Source organism: Artibeus jamaicensis, unplaced genomic scaffold, assembly GCF_021234435.1.
Source record: "Artibeus jamaicensis isolate MK-2021 breed Jamaican fruit bat unplaced genomic scaffold, CSHL_Jam_final scaffold_754, whole genome shotgun sequence".
Taxonomy (NCBI): Eukaryota; Metazoa; Chordata; class Mammalia; order Chiroptera; family Phyllostomidae; genus Artibeus; species Artibeus jamaicensis.
Window position 1 is genome coordinate 6,494,587 of NW_026522054.1, and position 21,861 is coordinate 6,516,447.

The window sequence follows — 21,861 nt, forward strand, 5'->3', positions numbered from 1 at the left end:
TTTTGCAAAGTGGGACTCCGCAAAGGGGCTGAGGGAGAGAATTCTAGAAATTAAGATGCACTGGTTTTAAAGCATATACTTTCATGCTGTAATTGAAACACTACGATTATTTCAAAAGAGCTTATGTTCTCTACCAGTCTCTTTGAAATGTAAATACAGTTTTTTTCAACCTTTTCTCCTATAATAACTAGCGGTAGGCCCAGCTCCCCGCCCTCCATTTCTTCCCCTTACACTTCGACTTTCTTTCGGAAGGTCCTTGAGTGTAGCGGCCAGCATCGAACGAAACCACGGGACGAATCCCTCTGGTGATGGTTCGATAGTTTCTGAGCCTGGGTCCCTGTGCTGAAATCGGCACATAGCAGCCGACGCTTAGCCAGCACGGTGGGGCTAACCGACCTCCGTAGATGTACGGGGGAAATGATGACAGCGGGAAACATGTGACAAAGAAGGGTTGTAGTGGGAATAAAATCACCTTAGATAACAGCATAATGGATTATGTCCTACACGGAATGGAAGCGGTACGTACGGTCCTCGTTTCCACGTCGTGGGCTTCCTGACCTAATTGTCTCCGCTGCACGGAGACGAAGATCTGGCATTTTACTTTTCTAGACCAAACAGGACATTATAGAGCAAACGAAACCTTGTTTTGTCAGAGGAAGCCCACGTGAACCCAGGACAGAAAGCCCAGCTCTGTTTCAGACCCCGAAGTTTCCTCACGGTGGGTGCCCTTTGGAGAGAGACCTCATCTGCCCGGAGAGTGTTATTTCACCCCACACAGATCCTAACAAGGCTGACTCTCAAGTGGATTCCCCAGGACACCGAATCCTTTGTCACCGGAACATTCTGAGATGCACAAACCTGGTCCCCCCCCCCCCCCCCCCCCCCCCGGAACCTGCTCTTTGAGCCTTCTGTCCCCTGCAGTCACCCACGGCCTAAAGGGCCTCCGAGAATGAGCACGCCAAGCTGAACCAATGGGATAGGAGTCGCCGCCCACAGGACTTGTTTCCGAGGACAAGTGTGGTGCACAGAGGCAAAATTAGAAGTGCGGTAAAGCCGCTGGCAAGCAGCTCGGAGTGAAAATCCGTGAACGGACAAGTCGTGCCCAGCCCCGTTCGGCTTTAAAACAGTGTGACAGAAACAGGGCAGTTAAAACGGGAAAAGCAAAGGAAAACAGGACGAAAACATGTGTTTAGGGATATTTCGTTATTTTTCAGATACACTATTTTTTGGCCCTTGTTCTGAAATAAAAAAGTCCGCTTTTCTTAAGAGACCTCTTGCTAATTGTGATGTGTATATTTAACTACTTAAAAATGTGATTTTCAGTGATGTGGAGATGTGTAAAACAGCAGCATGTTAGAGGCTCAGGAAAGTGCTTCCCTTCCCCCCACAAGGCCAGTTTTTGGTGAAAGAGTGAGAAATGCGGAGAGTATAGAGAAGCGGAAGCCCATCACAGTTTTCGTGATGGCGAGGAGTCACGTCACCGTGGCCACTCAGGGCAAGGATTCAACATCTTTGAATAGTGGCCTTGACGTGAGCCTGGTCTCTGGGTTGGTGGCCGCCCTTCCGGAGACAGGGTGTGGCAGGGCGTGGCTTCTGTGCCATCTGCTGCCCAGGAGTCGGTTCTCCGAGGCAGCTCTGGGCCAGCCTGTGTGGCAGCCACCGAGAAGGCCTGGGGGGTGGGACTGGCCTTGGCAGAGTGGACGAGGGAATCTTGAACTTGGAGTTTCCATTCCCCTCTCACCCCGAAACCAGTGAATGAGTGTCAGCGAACCCTTGGTCCCCATTCTTCATCCTTGCAAGGAGCCGGTGTCACCTCTGACTCTCTGGGACCCTCGGGGGTCATAAGGACAAAGTTTGAGAGACTCTGACCATGAGCTTCCTGGGTAGCAATGTCTTCAAAGCCACGTCAGCGACCACGGTGGCTGGCTGCTTTCCCCTCTCTCACAGGAAGGGACAGACAGCCGTGGAGTGAGCCGATGTGAAACAGTGAGACCAGAATCACTCTGCCCACGGTCCAGAGTGACGCACCATCCTGTCTGCCTCCCACGGCAGTGAATGTGTCACGGAGGGATTCAGACTGTACAGCGTTTCACAGTTCACGAGAAACGATAGCCCCAGAGCTAAGATGGTGAGCCTGTGGGTCTTCATGCCTGAAATGGATGGGCACGGTTGCAGATGTCCAATAACTCAACGTCCGTTTCTAAAAACGCTTGGAAATTGTCAGGGACTCAGCTCGTAGTTTACATGCATATTGTATTAGAGGCCGTCGGTTGTGGATGGACCTGTTTTAAAATGGGCGCTATTTTCTCCTCCGTTCAGCATCCCGACGGATGTGGTCTCCCTCGCAGGAAACTGATCTGTGACAGGCACGGAGGCAGGAGCGAGCAAAGGAGGTGAGCAAAGGGGGTGAGCTGCCTGCCTCCGCAAGGGTTCGAATACAGCACCCTTCACCCCAAAGTGCGTCAGGGCGAGCCCCTCTCCACCTTGTTAAGCGAGAAAGGCTCTTACTCTTCTAGCAGAAATCTACCGGGGGTAAAAGAATCTCAGAAAAATAAGGAACGTTTTGAGACTTGGGGGACATAATCTTTCTTCGTAGCTTCAAATCAAAATCAACAGCGATCAGCAAGGGGAATCGGGGCCAGATTTATGAAACTGGAGAAGGGGCATCTGTTCTCCAGAAAATTCTTGTGGAAAGTGTGGAAGTCGAGGAATTACGCTTGTTGTGAAAGCACGTCCAAAGACGTGGAGAACTAAGAGGGCTCGGTGGACTGCGGACCGTGGCCATGGCTCATGTGCGGTTGGGGGCAGCATTTTGGACCCGACGTTTGTTCTGGTACTCAGTCTGCACCTCAGAGGAACATATCCTGATGTTTGGAATGTGAACAGGAGAAAAGTGTGATGGCCAAATACACAGCTGATGTTATCATTCTGTCTTTTTAGCACAATCTTCTCATAGCAGGAGTCACTCTGCAATGGTAGTTCAGGACTTCCCCGAGACAGGGTCTCCGCCCTCGCCTGCTCCCGGAGCCACGGTGTGGCGGGTGGACTCACCTGACGGCCCCTCCCTCAGGACAGGGAGGGCTTTGCTGGCTTTCCATTGGCCATAAATAATGGCACAAGGTGTGTTTACACTGACCCTGCTTTGGGGTGAAAATAGGAAAGGGAGAGAGGCATGTGAAAATTAACTATTTTTCTAAGATGAACCAAAAGAGAATAGAGCAGTTCGTTTGGGGTACAATTAAAATTGGCTTTGATTATCCAAATTATTTACTTCCCTGTTTTTGAATAGGACTATTGTTCTGACACACCCTTGAAAAATCACAAAACTTTGGTTCATTTTTTCCCTCTGCACGCGGAGCACCAAGCCACAGTGAAAACAGTTGGGGCACCATCCTGCCCTACGTTCGGCTCCATGTTGTGGGGAAGGTAGCCGGTTGCCTGCTGATATCCATTGTCAAGGTCAGATTCAGTATTTGTTTACTCGTGGGCTCTTCCCAGTATGTCCTAGGATTGAAATAGGTTATTGACACCTTTTAATTTTGCCATTGCACTTAGCGTCAGCAATCAACAGTGAGTGAGTAGGTGTTGCTCAGCATTAAGTGCCGTGTCAGTCCAAGGTTCTAATTCTAATACCTTCTTCCTGACACAAAGGCCCTCTGGTTGATAAATGTGACGTTAGTTTTCCAGTTTCGAAGGGAGAGGAGGGTGGCGACGATCTAAATGGACTTCAGGAGCACAAGCTCTTTGAAGGCCCTTCTGGGTTCTGCTTTAGGGTGTTGGTTCTTGGGGGGCAGGATGGGGTCACACGGCACTGGTCCTCACTCTCCTGCTTTTCCTCTGTCCCTTCGAAAATGGCCCCAGGGTTCCCAGCATGCGACACACACTGCTCTTCCTTCCGGCTCGGCAACCCTGGCTCACCGCAGACAGCCTGAATGCGAGGCTTTTTCCTCGGTGCCTTTCTCATTTGTAATGCGGCAGCCACGCTGGACGCGTGCGGTCAGACCCCCTGCAGGCGCGTGGCTCTCCATGGTTACGTGGCACTCGGGGGGCCAGCCCCGAGGAATGCTAACGAGGCACCTCGTCCGAGCTGGAGAGGCTGCAAAGCACGCGGCCCTCCCGTCCTGCGTGGGAGCCCGGGGGCCGCCTGACAAAGGGAGCGAACAAGGGCAGCGGGGGGCCACCCCATCTGCCGTCCTGTGCTCCGAGCCCTCCCGGCATTCTCCGGAGGTAACCTGGAGACCGTGTTCACACCAAAGAATCATTTTTTTCTGCAACCAGGAGAGAACGAGCCTGGCACGCGCAGGGCGATGGCCTCTGAGCGGCGGGTGCGTTTGAGCTCTGTGACCATCCCTGGTCTCGGAGGTCAGTGCGCGTGGCTGGCGCGGTGACGGCAGGTGTGTGTCGGGGGTGGGGGGTGGGGATGAGCCCTTTATTCCCAGGGAGGTGCTGTTGGAACCCAGACAGCTGACCTTGCAGGAATGCTGCGTGGCTACGTCTGGGAGAATAAGAAAGCTCTGGGCGTTGCGATGTTCCCCAGACACAGACAAGACGCTGGCATTTAGACAATTGAACAGAGGGCGGAAGACTCAGTGGGTAAAACCTTAGACTGTCATTTCTAGTGAAAGATAAAAACGGGGAGATTTGTGTCTCAAGCAGGCTTCCTCTTCTCTGTGGCTTAATTTCAAGTATGAATGTGGCCCATAAGTGGTTGTAAGTACATAAGGTGATAAACAAACAAATAAAGATAACAGGACAGTAAAATCAATATCACGGACTGAAGGAGTTCGTAACTGCAAGTTTTCTAACCGCAGGCTTTTTCCACACTGAAGGCGATGCTGTGTGTGGCGGAGCTGCAGGGGGCCTGGGCAAAGGGCCACGGGCGGGCTGGGAGGCTCAGACATTGGTCGCCAGCCCCGGAGCGCACGGTGAGGGACGGCAGCGCTGGGAAGACCAGCCAGTTCCCCTGACTGCGGGCCGGGCCTGGGGAGCGAAGGCCGGGCACACAGCAACAGGGCCATCGTCACTGGACTCCAAGGCGGGCTCATTCTAAGATGACCCTCAGAGGCCAGAGGTCAGAGGCGCTTGTCCTGACCTTCGTTATGACACAGGATCTACAGCCTGTGCATCCGTGACCGGTCCCTGCACACATGTTTGTGGAACGAATAAATGAATGGGCACCTTCTTATAGGAACTGAGTATTTCTACTTCTGTACAGAGATTTTAAATGCTGGACGGCCCCGTAAGGCACATGCACACCCCCTGCTTTTCTGTTCCTGTTGGGTGTGACTCAGTCTGCACGCCGTGCTGGGGGTGGTGACTCGGAGGAGCGTGTATGGGTCACAGGGAACACTGCTCTCCAGCACGTCGCCCTGTGGGACGGGCCATGCGCCCTTCCTTCCGAGAGGCCCTCACACCGCACTGAGGGGGCGCAGAGAGCCCCTGCACGTGGGAACGAAAGAACCGGTGGAACTCCCCCGACAAGGCCGGTGCAGTCCAGGTGTGCACATCGGTGTACCTCTTACCACACGTTCTTACAAAGCGTGATATTTTATACACACCCTGTAGGGGAGGAAACCTATTTTCAGAGTGTTAGGCCGTGTTCGTTCTCAGAGTTGCGAAATTGAGTAAAAGAGCCAGGATTTGAATGCAGGTTTCCTCCGAAGCTGCGCTGCCCCCACCCTTCCGAGCTCCAATGTGACCGTGGCTGTGGCCTCCTCCATTCCCCACCATGCGAGCCCCACCCTCAAAGCCACCTCTCTTCAGGGTCCCCAGGTGTGACCCAGAGGGTGGGCAGCAGCGTCTGTAAGTCACAACGCCTCTGGCTTATGCCCCTGCCCTTGGCCTGGGGTGGTCAGGGAAGGCCTCCTGAGGTGGCGGCCTTTAAGCTGAGACCCCGAGAAGGGCACGAGGCCTGCCTTTTGGGCTGCCCCCTTGGGGCAAGCACAGGTGGAGGGAACAGGTGCAAGGTTTGCGGCAGGAGTGGGCCAGGACACTAGCCATGCTCTCCCACGGGCGCTGAGAGGACAGCACAAGGCAGGGCAGCGGTGGAGGAAGGGGGCCGTGGGGAGAGTGTTCCGGGAGCTCCAGACAAGGGACGGGAGTCCCAGCTGGGGGCGGGGTGAAGCCATCGGCTTCTGTGTGAGTGCTGGGGGCCGTGCTGAGCAGATTTGGGGACCTGCATGTGAGACGGAGCGCCCCCAGAGTTTCATCCTGAGCATGCACCAGTGGTATTTAGCAGATGACTGAGGTAGGACCAGTCTCGGGGACACAGTAGCACAGTGCTTTTGGCATGGAATTTTCTCACTACACATTCTTACATGAGAATAAAAGATGGTTGGTGGCTTGGTTTGTAGACCCTTAGTGAATCTTTCGCTGTCTCAAAAAACAATGATGGAACTTAAAGGAAAACATGATTTCTGTAATGAACTAGAAAAATAACCAAAAACTCAGTCATAATTACTGATAATGTTGCAGGACAGGGCCAGGGCAAATACAATACACTATTACCAAAAGTACCCCCCCTAGGTTTGCTTGTCCACCACCAGAGGAAAGACGTCTCTCAATGCCAGAGATTTGTGAAAAGGAAAGGAAATGTTTATTTAAAGCTATAAAGACTTAGAGTAGTGACCCCGTGTCTTCATTAAAATATCAAAATCCTTTAGGATACCCACACACACACACACACACACACACACACACACACACACACACCCTCGGCCCTTATCCGGGGCGCCATATCTCAGGAAAAGGAGTTGATTCAGGCTCCCGACACCATCAGCTGTGTCATCGACCAGGATCAAGCCATGTTGGTTCTCCTCTGCAAAGCTGCGGGGGTCTCCTTGGCAAAGCTGCAAGGGGTGTCTCCACTCTGCCGAGACTATGTGATTCTCCCTTTACATGGCTGCTGAGTCTGGGTTTAAATCTTAGCACTAAGTTTCCTCTATGCCCCCATTTCTGACTCCTCCTACAATTGGCTACACTTGTCAGCATTCCCGTATTTTTCAGCTTTTCTGGCCTGCCATGGTAAGTCTGGGCAGGTGTGACCCCCTGGCATGGAGCTAATCATCTCCAAACTCCCACGCAGGCGCTGTAACCAGGGGAAGTTGCCTTCCAGTTACATCTTGGGTGAAAGTCACTTCCATCCCCCTGGCTTCAAGCATGGCCACAGCTATTAAACATATCTATGCAATCCTTAAAGATTATAGATATGCTAAATGACCATGCCAGAGGTTAGCTGCAAAGCTGTTTCTATGCAAAACAGCTCTCAATGGCCCTGCTCCAGGTGTCCCTTCCCCTGACTCACACCTGTGCGGATGAAGGAGTGGGGACATCTTATATATCTTTCTAATATTTTCTGGACACCTTGAGTTCTGGACCCCATTCCCAATCCCTTTTTGGGGGCCCGCTGTTGGCTGCACCCTGTGACAACAAGACTTATGTATATATCACTGTACCATTCAAGAAGCAGCAAACAGTCAGGCAAGAAGTAAGTTAGATGTTGTGAAATGTTCTCCTAGGATCATTTGGATAGGTTTCAGGAAGTACAAAAAAAAGCAATAGTAAAAGCATGTCAAATGGGCTATGTACCACACCTTGTCCCACCTGGGAAGTGAAGTCACATCTTATGAAATCTGCCTTGTTAATGGGAATGGAATGAGGCAAGGGGACCAACCCTTCCCTGTGCCATTAACTCTTTCTCTTCTGCTCTAAAGAGAATTGTGTGAACATAAAAACTGATTTCTGGTAAGAAGAAATTGACCATGCCTGTGAGCCTGAAAGACAATTATTATTAAACATTCTCTGATTTTACAGCATCCTGTTTACCGAGAGAGAGAGAGAGAGAATGGGTGTGTATAAAGGCTTTTTCTCTCCTTCTGATCATGGCTTTCATTGTTTTTGTTAGACAAAGTGGGTAGGGTTTAACCCTTTTGTTAAACATGAGCAATAACACCTATAATGTTGATTAGCAACCCCAAATGCCGGGATGTTAAGTCTGTGGGGAAACTGGCGAAGGGCCTTTGCTGACTTTACTTGTGACAATTGTCCTCATCGGGACCGGCTTGCTCCTGGAGCTTCGACAGGGGTTTGCACAGCTACAACTCAGGCTTATCCTGGATCTTCGTGACTGTCCTTTCTGTGGCCCTTAAAACTTAAACGCTGAAGTTTTACTGGGCTCATTTTCTAACACTTTGCTTGAAACTTTCTTCACATGTATTTTCTTTTAACCTGTCTCTTCAAGCCTTCTCAAATCTTTTCCAGAAATGTTTTTGGGGCAAGGAGCGGAAAAGGGAAGAGATTTTTAGAGTTGAAGTGCATGTGAATAAATATCACTTTTCCGTGTTCACGCACTCTTCTCGGTGACTCGTGTGTTGAGACCTCCACTGTGTGGGATGAGCTGAACCCTGCAGAGCCCCAAGCTGTGCTGTGTTCCAGATGTGTGGCCGCTGAGTCACCCCATCCTTTACGTAGGTCCACGTTGCATGACTCAGCTCACCACTTTCCTATTCGTAACTCCGGTGAAGGGTTGCTCTGCTCTTCCCTGTTTTTAAGAGGGGTCAAGTGCGTGCCTCTGAACAACCACAGATTGCTTCCAGTCAGTAACTGTAGGGGTTCCTCAGAATTACAGCCTTGAAGCTGAGAGTTGTGGATGCCAGGGGACCTGTTCCACGGCCTGCTGTGCTGTGTTCTGTTTGGATCTCTCAATGGGGACACTCAGTGGCAGAGGTCACCTACCCACCCCTTTGGCGACTCGGCCAGGCCTACCTAGGAACCAGTTCGGGCCAGAAACAGCTCTGTTAATTCAGAAAAAGACAGTGACGGCCGTAACTGGTTGTAAGTACCGGCCCACCCAATAACGACTCCCTTGATTTCTTCATTTGTTGCTGACTGCTTTTCCAGGAACTGCGTGGGGAGTTTTAGGTGTGGAAGGCTCGACCATAGGGAACCGAATGGCTCCAGGCAAACGTCAAGCATCTCGGGTAATGCTGAGAACGTGCTCACTGGCTGTCGATGCTGGACTCCTGAGATAGTGGCCACAAAGGCATAGAGGATAAGCATGGTGGGCGTGGTCATTCGACACAAAACCGCAGAAACTGAAGCTGAGCGTTGTCATCTGTCATCGAAGGACCCCAAGCAGAATCATTGCCAGAAAGAACCGTCCTGAGGGGTTGGCACAGGGCTCCTGAGGACCTGCCACCGAGCACTTACCAAAGTCCAAAAAGGTGGTGCTTCCTTTCATGGATTAGCTCCCTGAATGTTGGGAGCAACCCTATGAAGTAGCTACCGGTACTGATTTAAAGAGGAAACTGTGATCTAGAGCATCCGGGAGCTGTTCAGTTTTGTAATTGCTCCAAATGGTGCAATTGAGGATCGACAGGGCCAAGGCACACACCCGGGTCGGTCTTATTTCAAAGCTCTTGCCCTTGACGTGAAGTGTCAATCGATTTATTAACACAATAAATAACCGCATCCCATTTTTTAATGAAAAACTGAGTCACTGGAACCTATTTTTATGACAAAATAGGTCAGTATGCTATACGGCATGCTTCCCAAACAAGTGGGTGAATATATTTAATATTTATGGCTCCTCTTGAAATCTTTCTTATTCAAAAGCTTCAGACAGAAGCTTCTGGAAAAATGCACTTGGTCTTCCAAACCCAGATTTATGTGTCTACTGGATTCTAACACTCTTTTTTCACTTTAGGGAAAACTCTGGGGTGTTTGCACAGAAAAGTGGTGAAGGACGTCAGGACAGTAGGTATGAAATTAATTGAGCTCCGCCAAAGAAAAATCTTGTGAAATTAAAAAGGTACTGTACCCAATTATTTGAAATGTTGCATTTGCTGTATAACAGAATGTAAAATCTTCAGTGTCTATCCAGGACACGATTATTTGAAGCACTGAATGATGTCAAATGGCGAAAGGCCCCGGACACGTGTGTGTGTGTGTGTGTTGCAATTGCCTGGGCCTGCATCTATTCTCACCCGTCACCATCCCGGGAGCCCGTCTTGTCCTCGAGTATCGTCCTGAGGTGGGGGTGCTTTTTTGTCCCCTTCCATGTTCCCTGGCAGCTGAAGCCAACAATTCTGTCCGGGGCACAGCAGCTGCCCTTCAAGCTTGAATATGGTCCACGGGGAGTCCCCAAATACAACAAAAATGAAAACCCAAAAATATCTACTAAAAAAGAGAAAAATGAACAACTGGAAACACTCGAGGTAAGACACCGTATCATTATTTCATTAACTGGTGGCCTACTTCGTCCAAGTTCAGTGTCACTGGGGCGCCTCTGGACGGGACCAGCAGAGACTGCTTCCACTCCATGTAGTTAAATGGATGCTCGCAAGTCTGAGGACTTTCTGAGTCTCCCCGGGAGCAGGCAGAACGGAGCCACACCACAGCCTTCCTGACCCGCCGGTGGAAGGCCTGCCCTTGCAGGGGATCAGCGCATGATGTGCCAGGTCCTAGGAAGTGAGGGGACGAGGTGGCAGGGAGGGGGGAGGGGCGCTGCGCCCTCTGGGCCTGCCACACCCAGCTCAACGAGCTGCAGCCTTAAGTGAGCTGCTAACACTTGCTCCCCGTACGGCACACCCATGACCAAGTGCACCAAGGCCCGGCCAGCTCGATTCTGACCTTGTTACTTATCTAAAAACAAAAAACAAATAGCCTTCCCTGTGGGTCCGTAGGAATATTCTCCCTGATCACACCGCACCACAAACCAGGCCCAGACACACCCTCAGGTCAGTGGGGTGGGGAGGGCCGGGCGGTTCAGTTGATGACATTCTTTCCTGTAGGAGACGAGTATTGCCTCATAGACCCAAGGACATTTGTCTTCTTTTTGGTTTACGAACAGAAGATAAACTGTCTTGTAAAATATTTGAGGACACCGAGAGTGACCATTCCTCTGACATTCCTATCCAATTGGACATCACTCACTCGGGGACTTAGAAATCTGCCCTCACAGCTGCCCCGGTGACAAAGTATTGTTTGTGACTTTGGTGCCACGACAGCAATATTATGAAGAGTGTATTTAGTATTCGGTTCCGCTTTATACGCTTGGTACCTTTGCTTACCTATGAATAAAAAATACACAGAAATATGTAGAAATAGAACTGACAGTTTTTATTATTTACTTTTTAAAAGTGTGTATATTTAGGCTACGCCGTGTGATATTTTAAAACTCTGAATGCGAACCAGAGCAGCACAGATAATACAGATGATGCTGTTCAGAGGAAAAAGAAATTCTATGCGTGGATTAAATGTCTACTACTCTACGACTGATGAAATTTCTCCTGAATGCCATTATCGCTCTAAGATTTCTTCAAGATTCTTCATTTTCAAATCACAGTGTTACTACAATCTTTTTCTTTTGGTACAAAGTTAATCTAGATGTGAAAATGAACTGGGGTATCATTATGAGCATGGACGCCAAGGTTGGTTCACAGGAGGCAGAAGGGTGTGGGAATGACCTCCAGCAGCGGCGGCATGTGACACAGAAACCAGAAGTCCCCTGGGCCTCCCAACCCCTCAGGCGGGGGCCAGGCAGCCAGCAGGGCTCAGCGTGTGCAGAGGTGTGGCCATCAGTGGGCCCCCGGGGGCCGGGGAGTTCAGAGCACCTCACCTGGGTCTCCGCAGGTAGACTGACACTTGCAAGTAATCCAACCATCTGAATAAATGCAGAAGCTGTCGACTCAGCCCAAATGGTGGACTCAGTTGTGTGGTCAGCAAAGGTGAGCAACTTGGCAGAGACGTGTGTTTCGAAGGACATCGGGGACTTCACTGTCATGGTGCATAGAAATCTCTATGGAGAGGAGGAACGAGACACCGTAAGTAGATGGAATGTCTTCCACAGGGTGGGGACAAAGGTTTAATCGATGGTGACAAGTCCCAGTGGCTTTGTTTTCTGGAAATTAAGGAGACAGCTTCCAAGGTCGTTCTGGGAAATTGTAACGCGTCACGGCTGTGCAGGGCCCTTGGCAGTCAGCCACGTGTTGCTTTGTTACAGACCACGAGTAGCCGTCACAGTTATTACCTTACTTCTGTGCCTTCATTTAAGTTTCCACGGCCCGAGCTGAGTTCGCCTCTGCAGCCGGTGTTGCCGGAGTCGCCAGGCTCTGCCCCCCATTTCATTCCCTGCAGCGCCTTCCACGGGCCGTCCCAGGACAGGAAGTCGGGTGAGTCTTTTTAACTGGTGATTTGACGCTTTTATACGGGGCTCCTGCTGGGTTTCATGGAAATACATTTGTGAACTCACAGCCACACAGTGTGTCACGGAAACTGGTGTGTTTCACGCACGTTCTGGATTAGTTAGGGAAGGAGCACACGCGAGATGAGGTGCTTGAGCTCTCTGTGTAAGGAAACGACTTAGCCTTTAAAACTAAAATCCCAGGTCTGCGTGGCCACAAAACTGCGACTTTCACCTGCAGAGTTATTTTTGTTCCTGTGTCGAACCTTTGCTAGGAATGAAGAGACCACTTCTAGTTTCATTCTGATAACTGTTCCTTAATATCAGTGGGCTTGTGACGGACTCAGAAGAATCTCACACGTGTGTTCTACAAACAGTGTAAAGTGACTCTGAACGTAAAAATTGCTCGCTCACACACAGTGACACCTAAAACACCTTGGAAATAAGGAAGGATGAAGGGATTAGCGGTGAGGACTTCGAGTGAGTGGTCCCGACTAAGGCTTTGGCTGATAAGTAAAAATGTTTGCTTTAGTGGAAATTAGAAAAGGGGATGTTTCTTTTCAATAAGTAGTTTTTTATACAGTATTTGATAAATAAAATGGGATGTTTGGCCATCTCACATTTCTGTATGGAAATATATACAGTTCCTAAAGTGGAAAATTCTAAGTGCATAAACTACACACACACGTACATACATGTCCATACGTGTGTGAGAGTGTTGGGCCAGGTATACATCCCGAAGTCCAGCCACGCCGAACTCTGGTGATTCCAGAATGTGTCCCTTACTTCTGTGGGGTCCCGTGGGTGACGGCGGTTCTCTCTGGTCCCAGGCTTCCTGGGAGGCTTGTATGTCCCTCCAAGTCCAGTTCAAGTGCAGTTTGCTCTTCAAGGCTTTGCCGGCCTCTGGGGAGCACCCCTCCGGGGACACCCCCATACCAACACGTACACGTGTCTGACCGACGCCTTTTATTTTGCGTCACAGTCTTCACGTCTCTGTCCCTCCCTCCCTCCCTTCTTTCTTTCCTTCCTTTTTAGAAGATAATTGAGGTAGAGAATGTTACCACATTTACAAAGAGTTTTTGTAAAAAAAAGCACATTCGTTTTATTCAAAATGATCGTTTATGATTCAGATTCTAAAGCATGTTCTTTGAGCGTAGCTCTATTTCACAGGAAAATGGCAAAGATTGTATGAAGTTCTCATACATCTTGCACCCAATGTCCCCCGTTGTCAGCTCATATAATACTCGGATACACTCCCCGCTGCTAACAAACCAACACTATTACGCTACTAAGTCGAGTCCGTGCTTTATGAACATCTCCCTTCAGTGATACCACTTAGCTGTAACGTCTTATGCTTTTCTTGCAGTGACCATTTCCTTGGTTTGAGAACTGTGACGATTTTGAGGAGTACTGGTCAGATACTTTGCACATTGTCTCTCAAGTGGGATTTGTCTGAGGTCAGAGTTAGGTTGGAGGGTTCGGCGAGGAAGGCCACGGCGACCAAGCACCTTCAGCATCAAGCCCTGTTAACATTGACCTTGACCATGGGACTCAGGTGTGTTGGCCAGGTTCCCCCCAGTGAAGTGACTCTGCTTTCTCCTCTTTCCTGTGCTGTTCAGAAGGAAGTCACCGTGCTGGAGACACACAGGAGGAAGGGGTGGTGTCCCCCTTCCCCCTCCTTGGGGCAGGAAATACCTGCCTAGATGACTTGGGATTTTTCTAGACAGGAGGTTGGTTTCATTGCCCTGTTTACGTATTTATTCAATTGTTTATTCATATTAATGAACACGCATGGGTATTTACTCTATACACACATTTTTTAGAATGCACACAACTTGTCCGATTAAATGTAGACCCCCAGATCCCAGGCCCAGGGAATGCTTCTGTGGGCCCAAACACGCCTCTGTCCCAGACACCGCTCGGTCTCCACGCACATCCTTCCCCAGGGACCCTGGGCTGCCCTGGTCCGCCGTCCGCAGCTGAAGGCCAGTCAGTCCTGGGAGACCCAGCCGCAGCGATTCCCCGGAAGGTGGGCTTTCTTTTTGCTTCCTCAGCAGTTTGTGTCGGCACCTGTGATGGCATTTGCTGTCTTAGCTAATATTCATTGTCCTGTGTGTCTTTCTAACGAGATCGCCAAGTCCTCTCTATTTCTTGGTGTCTGACTCCCTGCCCGGCGCAGCTGCGGTTCTGAACAATACACTGGAATAAACAGACAAGGAATGATACTTCGCTAGTTAACAGAGCTGATGTTAGAGGCCTTCTTTTTAGAGAAGAATAACATGGTGGTTGACCTGCCGTCAATAGGATAGATGCTCTGAGTTGTTTTTATCTTCTGCTCGTGATGATGTGGGTTTCTCTGTGTGCGGGGATCTTTTAAGACCGGGCAGCTCTGAGAGGGCTGGTCAGAGTTAAGGTCGTGGTTTAGACAAGGAACGGCCTTTGGCTCTGTGAGCAGAACGCACCCCTGGGCCAGAGCAGAATCCGCGTGACCTTGGCCTCGTTAGCAGATGCCCTAATGAACCGAGCCCACCAGCCAGACTACAAAGCCAGCAGGAGGGGAATCTCACCCACACAGTCCACTTTGTAACAGAAAATTTGCAGCCTGTTATCACTACACACAGAATAGACGGACTGGATTGTGTCAAATCGTCAGGAAAATATTCGTCAGTCGGAAAACAGACAAGTTAGCCGACCACCGTGTCTAACTTTTTTTTTTGCCTAGACTTTGACTGGTGATTGGGCTGGTTTGTGTTTGTGGAAACAGTCACGTTTTTCTTGCCAAAAAAGAATGTTCTTTTTCTCCATGGAAACTTAATGAAATAACAGTTACATCACATAAATGCATTTCCTTAAGAATATGTGTCAGGCTATCAAATCCGTTAAGGAAAATGCTCATCTTTTTTTCTGTTTGAAATTCTGGACGGGCGTCTTGGGTTCCAAGTTAAGCGAGTTCATAGCGCCACCTAGTGTTTAAACACAGCGATTGGCGCAACTGGAGCAGCTGTAAGTCCGGTGTTGGCTGTAAACAGGCATCATCCCTTCTCTTCCCCAACCTGTCCCGTGGCTGAGCCAGCGCGTTTTCGGGTTTGGGTTTATTAGTCCCATTGTTTGGGTAGCGACGGGGGGCCTCACACTCACAGGTGTAAGAAATCTTCCATTCAACCACAGCTTGTAAAGGATCCCCAACCACAGCAGAAACACACGCCCCTTTCCTTTTTAGAGGATTAGCGTGAAATGAACCCACAAATAAAACCAAACGGTAGCAGGATAAAGGATGGAAGCCCAGCTTTAGATAAATTAGGTCTCTTCCCACCCAAAGAGGGTGAATAAAAATAGAGGGGCCCAAGGACAGATGGTATTCGATTCCATGTACTTCAGAAAAGGTATAACCTCTGAGTGAGTTTGGGATTAAGTACAGAGAGGAACACGTTCACTGAGCAAATAAAGCAACGTGCAAAAGAAGGAATTCCGTGTTTGTAGTTCGAGTAAACCAGCAAACCTCTTTTTATCCTGTGGTTCCTGCTCAGGGCCCTCCCACTCCACTGAAAATAGGGCCACGTTTCAGAACCTTATTTAAAATTAGAAGGGCAGCCGTGGCTGGTGTGGCTCAGTGGACTGAGTTCATGCCTGAGAACCAAAGGGTGGCTGGTTCCATTCCCAGCTGGGGGCACATGTCTGGGTTGCGGGCCAGGTCCCCAGTAGAAGGCGCTGGAGAGGCAACCACACATTGATGTTTCTCTTTCTCTCTTTCTCCCTCCCTTCCCCATCTCTGTACAATAAAGAAATAAAATCTTTTTAAGAATCCTCTTAAAAATAGAATAAAATGAAACTAGGAGGGCAACAAGCATGGCGCACAGCCTCTTGATGTGGAGACGTTCTGGTCAGGGCGCACGATGCAGCCTGTGTCCTGTTTTCTGCAGAGTTGAAACGAGCCGCTATTTCAGAAGCACTTGTCCGTGGGACCTCATCTCCCTGAAGCGGCGTGAAGTAGCTCGGGCCCCTGTGTGAGCAGGGGAGTGGCATTCAGACTTGTGACCCTCGGTCCCCAGACTGGCCCCAGCTACCTGGGCCTGAATTCATTTCCCGGGGGTCCTGGGAGCTTGGGAGGGGCAGTAAGGGAGGGCGTAGGGGAGGGGAGCAAGGATTAAGTATCCTGGACAATGGCTGGAGGGGGCGGCTCCCTGTGTGCGTGAGGGCCGAGCTGTGAGCTCTTCGCAGCATTTGTTTCAGGCTGTGTAACCCTTCCTCTCCCGCCTGTGGAAGGCTGGAACAAGGATCGCTTACGAACGTTATACACAGTCCAATCTCAGTGACACCTCCCTACATAGACTAGTGATAATGATCAAACTCTTGATAAAAACTGCTGATGTACAGAAGGGATGAAAATTCAATGGGGAGACTGTCACCATATGGAGCATCATTGTATTAATTGCAGCTAATCACATGCGGCCACGGCGTTTTTGTTTGGCTTTTTCTCATCCATTCCGGCTCATTGGGGAGAACTCACTTTTTGTTTTAATATTGCTGGCGAAGCAGTTATATTTTACAACTGTTTCACCATGAAAAATACTTAGGCAGTGTAGGTTTTTAAAATGTGCCTAATCGTAGCGAGTGCTTTGTATCAGCTCCTGTAGATGAGCCATCGAAGGCACTTAGCCCACAGACCTTATTGTCCTGCATATTCTAATAGTCCCACCTCTTCCTAATTACCCATCCCAGGGGGAGATTCTTTGCCACTGCAGTGTTATGTCACTGTGGATGAAAAACATGCCAAAATGCTAAAATATTTATGACTCTGTCTACCTGCATTAGCAGCTCCTCATGACTTACCGGTAAGCAACCGGGGTCCCTCTCAGCTCTCACAGGCAATGCTGGCCCGGGGAGGTGCATGCCGGCAGCTGGGCCTGGCCGGCTTCAGTGCACCTCGCCCTTGGCCAAGAACTTTGCCCGAGAACAATAACACGCCCAGTGCCCCCGGTGTGGCAGGCTCTGCACGCCTCTGCGGCTTCACAGACTTGGGGGGCTGGGGGCCTCCGCTGCTGCCTGAAGAGCTTTGTTTTGGGCCATTCTGTGGGCAGGTTCCTGGGGGTGTTTTGAGGGAGCCCGGGGAAACAGGTTTTTTAAAAAACATTTTGTCTTTAAAGAATAAATAAAGAGAAATCATGAGTTGATTTGCCCTGCACAAAACCTACAATAAGGAAACAAGCCCTGGCTGGTGGGGCTCAGTGGAGTGAGCACACGCTGCAAACCAAAGGGTCCCTGGTTCAGTTCCCAGTCAGGGCACATGCCTGGGTTGTGGGCCAGCTCCCTGAGCCCCAGACGCATTTTGGGGGGCGGGGGGTCATGTCTGATGCTGCCCGGCCTGCCACCTGGTGCAAGGTATGCGGAAAGGAGAGAACAATGGCTTCCTGAGTCAAGGGCAGCGTTCCTTCAGCAAAAGCGGGAGATGAGCGGAAGCACGCCAAGGTCTCCAAAGGAATACAGAAAATCTAGTAAGAGTACAAAGCTAAAATGAATGCCAATGAAGGGGAAAATATGGTTAAAGTGGCACTTGGCTATTAGAGTTACGTAGCACACAATTAAAGTCGTAAAAAGGGAAGAAATGAAGTTGTGATTAAAGGCATCGGTGTGGGGTTTTCGTGAGACTTTTCACCGTGTGGGCCAGAGAGGAACAATATGCGCTCGGAAATGAGGTGGAGGTCAGGGCGCAGCGTGTCACCTCCGTGACCAGAGATCAGGAACAGTGCAGCGTGAAGACAGCGGAAGAGAAAAGCAGGTAAACCAAACAACCTGGAATTTCACTGGGTATTCAATAAATAAAACCACGGTGAGATTGCTTTTTCTTTTTTAAAGCCAACTTCCCTGTGCCTTTCTGTGCAGCAGGCTCCTACTATCGTTCTATGTGGTGTCATGGTGGGGACTTTTCCGTGGCCCCAGAAAGCTGTAGGCACGTTTAGAAGACAGACCACACACCTGGCAGGAGACCTGAGTAGGGCACACATACGGTTGCTTTATCATGTAGTGGGATCCGGCTTTCAGAAAGAACAGGGGTCAAGTTCACTTTCCCCCGTCAGCTGCCAAGACCAGCGGCAACAGGGTCCTCCGGGGAAAAGAACGTTTTGAAAAGGGCAGGGCTTGGCGGGAAAGATTTAGAGGGGAAGGAAAACCTGGGCACCTGCAGAGACCTCGGCCAGGGACTCGGCTCTTCAAGAACAAATACTCGCAGGGCTTGAGGGTAGAGACGGGTAGAAGACACCCCCAAAAACCTGCAGACGGCAAGCTCAGCAGAAACGTCTCGCGGGATCTCCGCCACAGGCCGCCGAGCAGCAGCCCCCGAACTGGGCTCTTCGCTGACTTCTCACTCGGAGGTTTCCGGCAGATTCTCGGTTGAAACATCAAAGACGCTGTCTTGCAGGATGGATACTCTGTGTGTGCTGGAATGTCCACTCCGCAACCGTGGGTGGGATGCTCCGTACGTGTCCTTAAGTCTGTACGGTCTCCTTACAGCGTCGTTCAAGTCCTCTGTGTCCTGACCTATCTCTCTAGGCATCCTGGCCGACACCGAAAATGGGGAATCGAAATCTCCAACTTTTGTTTTCCTGCTCCTTTCTCCCTCACATTCCGTCCGTGCCTGCCTCCTGTGCTGGGGTGCTCTGACGTTCAGTGTGTATATATTTACAGTTATTACATCTTCCTGGCAAGTTGGCTCATGTATCATGATATATTGTCCTTCTTTATCCCTGGTGAAGTCTATTCTGTCTGATGTCAGAGTGGCCGCCCCCGCGCCCTCTGGTTGCCGTTGGCAGGGAGTGTCTTGTGCCTGCACTTCCACGCCCAGCCTGCGTGTGTCCTCACACCCAACGTGGATTCCTGGCAGAGGGCGGCGTTTCTCCAGCGTGGTCTCCTGCGTCGGATCACTCAGCGGACCTCACGCCAGACGCACCGAATTAAAGTCTCTACGGCGGTGTCCCCCGTCCGCATTCTGGAGGAGGTGACGTGTTCCCGCTTCTCCCGGGCGTAGCTGGAAAGACTCGCGGGCGCGGGCAGGGGCGAGAGGAGCTCGTGTCTCTCCTCACCGGCAAGTGCTGCACGCTGGGACACGGACAGTCCCTCTGACCCCATCCGTATTCGGGAGAAGCATGTAGCTCGCAACGCGAGGGGAGAAATGAAAGCTCCTGAGACAGCGGGGGACGGTGTCCACTTGCCTTAGGCGATCCCAGGTCAGAACAGAGTCCACCCGTGCGTGTGAGATGGAATGCCGAGTGCGTGGGCCTCTGGTCTTACGTGTCCACCCACCGACCCTCCCAGACCCCAGGCTGTCTGCCCTGGTCTCACTGTTGCTGGGGTGGGAGGGTGTGTGGGGGTGGAGAGGGAGGGAGCTGGACTAATCCTGGGAGTCTGGGTCCAGTGAGGAGGGGGGCTGCCTGCTGTGGCCGCTGGGAGCAGAGGGGACGTGGGAATCATGTAGTTTCATGTACGTGATCTCTATGGAGCCTTGGTTTCTGCGAAGGGCGAGCGCTGTGAGCGTGAGTGAGGGAACTCTGACCAGTCCACCAGGAAACCGGGGACAGGCTGAGTCTGTCTGTCTGTCCAACAGGAGCCAGCCAGGGCGTGTTCCTCTCTGCACCTGGTTCTCTGCCCCTCTGGTGGGAGCACCCCCGCCCCCCGCCCCCCCACCCCCACATTCACCAGCCCAGCTCCTAATCAGCCTCCTGCTTTGGGGCTGCTTTGTCGGCCTGGCAGACCAACAGGGAATTAATTCTAAGGCACGATTTAAGTTCTAAGCCTCCTAAACTCCTGTTGACAACTTCAGGAGAAGCTATTCTCCTATCATCACAAACTACTGATGACTGCGAATGTTAAACTTGTTAATTAATCACTAACCGAGACCATGTGCCGAGCCCTGAGTTCGGCCCTTGAGGAATGAGAGTCCACGGGCAGGCACGTGTGGTGCTCGACCCGGGACGTGTGCTAATAAAGTCTTAACAATCACGGGGGCGGAGGGCCACTTCTCCTAGGTGGTTGGGAAAGGCTTCAAAAATTAGACAAAGCTTTAAACTCGGCCTTGGAAAATGAGCAGGATTTGCCAGGTAGAGAAGGAAAGAAGACAAACTCTGGGCACAGAGAACGGCCTCTGGTCACAATAACCAGCCTCAGTATCATTTTCGTTTTCCTGCTGCTGCCGCTCACGCTGCTGCGTGGGCTTCCTCCCTGCCACCGAGGCCTTGGCTGAAGGACAGCGGGCTTTTACTGGCCACACGCAGGGGCTGCGGAGCGCAGCTCTCTGTCAGGAGAGCAGCACTGCAGGGTCGTGTGTGACTAGGGCACAGTGTTTCTCCTTCCTTCTGTGTGGCCACAGACCATTTCCAAACTTTCAGAAGTGGTGGCTCGTCCCGATTTCCATCCCCAAAGTCACAGCTCCTGCAGCCTTTGCCAGACCCGGCCCTGCCACCGTAGAAACTTGCCTGCGGTGCAGACTGAAATCAGCATAGCACTCGCTGCGGCGGTTTTGTTTTGGGGTGTGGGGACGTGTTTACACTTGTGCTGAGGAAGGCATTTTTCTGAGCTGTGACTACAAACTGTGAATTGACTAGGAAACAGCGCTTCAGAAGATGGGCAAGGCTCTCAGGTTCGCGCTGGGCTCTGTTGGAATGTCGTCGGGGGGGGCTGGCGTGTCTGGGGAACACGTGCCTTCTTACGGATTGCACATTAACAAGAATGGTAACGAGTTAACAGGTGGCTGCGTTTTCGGTGGAAGTGCTAACGTGATAAAAACAGGTCCCGCCCACCTTCTGTTGCTCGGCGTCCCACTTCACCCAGAGAAACGGCCGACTTCGAAAACAGGATATTTCAGAACGGCCCACGGGAACCTGCCGCGGAGTAACTGGCGGCGACTTCCCGCCCTTCCCACCTCCCAGACCCTCTCCCTCCCCGTACTCAGCGTAGCTGGCCCAGCCCCTTTCCAACTACAACCACGCTAACTGCCATTCGTGCTACAAACTCTCCTACCCTCTAACTCAGGGCCGGGAGCGCTGGAGCATCGTGAGCACGTGGTCACCGCTGTGCGTGCTAGCTCCGCGGAGACACCGTCCCTCTCGGGTTTGAACGAGGGAGGAAGGGCACAGGCGCTAGTGACGTGCTCGGGGCCCAGTGCCCGTCGGTTCCGGGAGAGGAATGCAGACAGCCCGGCCGGGGGCACGGTCCCCTTCGGTGCTCTGCCCCCTTTTCCCACAGCCGGACCAGTACGCGTGCTTTCTGGTCCCAGGCAGGGTCTGATTTGAGGGCACAGGGACCCCATGCCCCCGAGGCATCCCTCATCTTACACGGAAGTGGCAACTAGGGTCCCTTTGCCTGCTCTGTCCACCGAGAAAGTGGTGGTGTTGACTCATTGCGGGCCCTTCTTGACTGCATTGGGCACTAATATAAAAGGGAAAGAAACCTGAAACCTTTTCATCTCTCTGCATTTCTTTATTTTTTTTAAAAGTTTTTATTTGTTTATTTTTAGAGAGGGAAAGGGAGGAAGAAAGAGAGAAAGAGAAACATTAATGTGTGGTTGCCTCTCACATGCCCCCTACTGGGGACTCGGCCCACAACCCAGGCATGTGCCTGGACTAGGAATCGAACCAGTGACCCTTTGGTTCGCAGGCCAGCACTCTGCCCGCTGAGCCACAGCAGCCAGG

The 21,861-nt window shown here is 51.1% G+C and overlaps 1 long non-coding RNA gene across 2 annotated transcripts in view; it reads left to right on the forward strand.

Moving 5' to 3' along the window:
- Positions 1 to 16,095, forward strand: part of LOC128626588 (uncharacterized) — a 31,448-nt gene extending 15,353 nt beyond the window's left edge. For both annotated transcript variants that reach the window (XR_008390558.1, XR_008390557.1), the window contains exons 3-5: positions 8,899 to 11,822; positions 12,053 to 12,170; positions 13,548 to 16,095. This is a non-coding gene — a long non-coding RNA (uncharacterized LOC128626588). The remainder of the gene's footprint in view (positions 1 to 8,898; positions 11,823 to 12,052; positions 12,171 to 13,547) is intronic.
- Positions 16,096 to 21,861: the final 5,766 nt, after the last annotated feature.